The 4,641-nt window shown below is 41.6% G+C and overlaps 1 long non-coding RNA gene across 1 annotated transcript in view; it reads left to right on the plus strand.

Moving 5' to 3' along the window:
- Positions 1-3,381: 3,381 nt before the first annotated feature.
- The window catches only part of LOC116685692 (uncharacterized), an 18,574-nt gene continuing 17,314 nt past the window's right edge, over positions 3,382-4,641 (plus strand). The window contains exon 1 of the long non-coding RNA XR_004331016.1: positions 3,382-3,445. This is a non-coding gene — a long non-coding RNA (uncharacterized LOC116685692). The remainder of the gene's footprint in view (positions 3,446-4,641) is intronic.

Here is a 4,641-nt window from a genome sequence, read left to right on the forward strand (position 1 = left end):
ACACACACACACACAAATGCAGTGCTGTGGAGGAGGTCTGGTAAAGCAAACCTAATCAAGCGTATCAACTCCACATAACTCTCTCTTTATTTCTCAGATGGCTATGTTTAGAAAATGGTGTCATCTGGCCTTTCGCCAGCAGTGGCTTGATGCGTTTTACGCATAGACGTTAAAGAAATGGACCAACAGATCCCGTTGCTCTGGACGGAGACCAGTGAAGGATTTAGAGGCACTTCTTCTGTGATAGCTGAGCGTTACTGTGCTTAAACGCTTTAGATGTAAGTTTATTCACTTCAAAGTGGCGCTAAAAGAATAGCAGTCAATGGATGCTAACGGCGAGTGATGGCTTATTGCATCAAATGGCGCCATGGAGCTTCGCTTAGAGAAGAGAGGCTTACCCCCTTGGTTTTATGTCATCACTGAGAAAGGACAACAGCAGCCGATCTGCTTTGGAGATAAGAGGGCACACAACTGCAACTTAATTACCTCTTCTAGGAGTCCATATTGTTTTAATCCACTGTGTCCTAGTTCAGCTTCCAGCAGCTGTTGGGAGAGGGTGGGGTGGTGCACGCCCACCAAAGGCTTGCGTCATGTGGACAGTTTTGTTGTCATTACTTGAATTCCTCATTTAGAAATATGCACTATATAGCTTTAAAATAGGCACCTAATGACTTGTTAAGATTAAAGAATTAAAATGGTGGCTTTGATTAAAACACTCCTACGATCAAACACAACATTCTCGTCACACAATTAAAGTCTTTTTTTTTCGCCGGGAAGCGAACTCCTCCCTACACGGTTTTCAGTAAATGGGCCGCATACTCAAGAAAACCTGGCATGCATACTTTTCAACTATATGTACAAATGTTCCCTGAGACCCCTGCTTTTAATGATTTGACTTTTGAAAGCACCAATGCGCCCTTCCAAAATAGAAGACGTTGCACAGTTGCTGAACATCTATTTAACTTACTATTTTTGTCCGAATACAGATGCCAGGGATATAGGTAGCCCTGAAACACATCCATTAAAACAGTGTGTGTTATTCCTCGCCCGCCGACCTGAATGGATAGCATCAACATCCACAGAAACAATAACACCCTGGAATTAAACAAACTACAGACTTTTATTGCACGCTAACATTTTGATATTACCTCTCCCTCAGAAAAGCAGCCTATTCAACCCTGGCTCCCGGCTGACTCCCGAAATTACACTCTGTGTGCGTATGTGCGTGTTGTGCCCGGCATGGTGAAAAGCAGGGCTGTTGATCTTGGTGTAAGATGCCAAACAGTTCTATAAAGGGACTTTTGAGGTCTTACTGGGCACCGTGCCCATCTGTCTCTAGCCTTGGGATGCCATATTGTGTGTGTGGTGTGTGTTCTGTGATGATGCTTAGCACGAGGGCAACAGGAAGGTTGGAGACCACTCTAAGTGATACTGTACTGCTTCATTTTCTCTCATTCTTTTTTTTTTTCAGGGGCGGGGGGGCTTTTCTTGCTGTGCTTCTTTCTGTCCGTCACATAGGGAGACGTTATCTGCTGAAGATACAGAATAACAAATTTTGAAAAAGATCAAGTGGACAATTTGCTGAAATAAAAATAAAAGGTAGATTTGATCTATATTAAATGGCTTGTATAAACATGATGTATGGACAATGTTTTTGTTTTTTTGTTGTGCCTATTTAGACATAGTGCAGAAACAGGGGGAAATTGTCAATATTAATTCAGAGTTGGGTTTCTGGCTACCTGATGGACATCTTCTTGTGTGTTTCGGTCTCCTCCAACTCCTTAGAATATGCTGGGTTTTTAGCTCACTGGATCCATCAATTTCTTCACTAGCTACTTTGTCTGGCTGCTGTTACTGTGTCCTTGGAGGTGTCATAGAGTTACCCAAGAGGTTAAATTGCGTGTCAAACCAAAACAATGAGCAAAAAGATGTTCCATAGAGTCGAGGGGAACTGTCAAACGAGGTGATAATTCCCTGTGGTTTCGTCACTACTAGTGATACCTGTTACAGTCACGTAGTTTATTTTTCCATTCTTTATAAAGATATTGATTAGTACAGCTTTAATATTAACAGCACTGTTAAGTGTCGATATTTCAGACTTGTTGATACAAAGAACATTAGTTTCTGTTCCTCTTAAGCTCTAAAACATAGCATGTGAGTAAATGATATTGTTAGGGATGAAAATCAATAATAGGCAGCAAATAACTAAAAGTGGTGAAGCTTTTATATGGAATATAAAGGTGGCCTCTTAAATTACGCTTTTTTTTTATTGTGGGGAGAAATGGACAAAGGAGACAAGATACAGGCTAAGGACAGAAAGAGATAAAGTCAATCTTCCAAGCTATCCAGAAAAAAGAACAAGTCAAAAACAGTGAGGCCCATTCAAGAACAAGCTTCTAGTTTTGGAACCAGACCCTGGCCCGTCTGCCCCACACTTAGCTGCTAACAGGCTAATGAACTTGTGAACCGTGGGGCTTCAGCAACTCCCAAAACAAGGCAATGATTGAGCGGAACTGACGCTGACGTGCTTCACCTTCACTTAGCCTGACGGACACTTGACTGAGTCCCAGGGCCAACTCTGAGAAGGGGTCATGTTTACCGTGTTTTTGCCCGTCACTCTGCACGGCTCCTGCAGTTTACCCCCTCAGTAGGGCCCGCTAAGCCAAACAGCTGAGGCCTACGTGCTCTGCTTGTTGATGTTTACTCTGCTAGGACCCTGCCTCATAGCAACGCAGATACCATTTTGGAGATTGGGGAAATATTTTCCCAGCAGGCTGACTCGGGGAAAATAAACCACCGTTTAGGGGTGCGCACGGCATCGAAATAATCCCACCTCAGTCAGGAAAATGGCCATGAGCAATAGAGGAAGAAATAATGTATAAAAAACACATGAGATGATACAAAGTAAAAGAATAATACCAACAAGATTTGCCATCATCAGTAAAGGTCCCGTAAGCACAGGGATTTACTGCTGTATTAGATTAAGTTTAGACAAAAGTCTTTAGAGTTGCCTCAAAGGTCTCCATATCAATCTCATTTTAATTTTTTGTATTTTGTGTTTCTACTAGAACAGCATTTAAAATTTATATTTTTCTCTACTACTGTCGAATATACCTGTTATTCACCCACTGTCTGAAACACTTAGTTCTAGTACCTGTTTCTCTACCCCCCCCCCCAAAAAAAAAAAGCCAGTATGCTCTGATTTGTCAGTGTTTCCAGTGTCTTCTGCATCTGCTCTCTCTGATTCTCTGCATTGTCATTGCAGTCAGGGAAATGACTGTAACGGCACTGTAGCAGCACTTTCTACGTATAACCATGCATGAAACAGGTTACAGAAACCCATGAAACTTAATGAGCTGGTGTCATTGATCCTGTAGAGGTTTTAGCTGATGTTTTTAGGATTGACTTTGAGGGATTTGCTGTTTCAGTTGGTTTATGTTTTTTAGTGTTTTTGTGTGTTTTTGTGTTTGTATGTATGTGTGGTTGTACTGCTGCCTGTCTTGGCACAGGACACTCTTAAAAAAGAGATTTCTGATCTCAATGAACTCTTCCTGGTTAAATCAAGGTCCATACAGTACATAATAAAATATATATCTAGTTGGTGCATCACAACCGTATGGAAGTCCTGACGGCTGTTAACAATGTTTCTGAATGTGGGCTGTGTTCCACTCTGTGGAATGAGCGTTTTTTTCTAGTATTATATGTACCTCGAACTTGCTTACCTGATGAGATGAGTGATACTGATCATGTCTGTAAGATTGTTCCTTTCCAAAATTTTTGGAAACAGGTGGAATAAGTGTATTTCCCAAAATATTTTCCTTCAAGTATGTGCCTTACTCTTACTTCACATAGTCAATGTTTCAAAACTGATACATACTAGATCCTGACAGCAATTTCCCCAGTGTAGTTGTGCAGGAAGCTTTTCTTAGTTTCATAATCCATCTTCAATCGGACAAACAAAGGGACGAAAGTAGTTCAGTGAGTATTGTAGGATTTAAACCCGAGAGTGAATGATATAGCTGGGAACAGGTCATAAAGCAAAAACCTCAGGGGTTAGGGTCGCAGGTTCACAGCATTAATCACAGCTGTCCGGCTAATTGGCGACAGCAGCACTCAAAGCCAGGTTTGATCAGCAGAATCGCTTGTGACTGTTGTCCCGGGGAAGTTGTCTCCCTCATAAAGAGCGTTAAATGGGCTCCGTAGGACACAGCGGCCTGACACAACCACACACACGCTTTTATTAAGGAAAGAAAAGCCTTCAGTCTGTGAGCCACAGTGTTTGTGCTTAATCTTTAAAGAACAATTCCAATTTATGACAATTTTGGTCTTCTTTACATATTGGCCATCATTTTCTTGCTGTTATGAGAAAACTAGGATAGACAGATTATCGATCTGTGTTGGAGGTTATCAGTATTGCGTTTTATTTGCCTGATAACCGTTAAGTTAATGAATTAAAAGTGCTCTACTTTGGCTCGGCTACAGCCTGTCTGGGCCCCTGCTTCATTTTCACTACAGAGTCTGACTTAATGCCCCCCCCCCCCCCCCCTCCCCCCCACAACAATGCCTGACTATCTGTTACTGTGTACGATTTGACATTTCTAATGTATTAAATAGTTGCTTAACGTATTTCAACAAAGTCTT

The sequence above is a fragment of the Etheostoma spectabile genome, unplaced genomic scaffold (genome assembly GCF_008692095.1).
Source record: "Etheostoma spectabile isolate EspeVRDwgs_2016 unplaced genomic scaffold, UIUC_Espe_1.0 scaffold119, whole genome shotgun sequence".
NCBI lineage: Eukaryota > Metazoa > Chordata > Actinopteri > Perciformes > Percidae > Etheostoma > Etheostoma spectabile.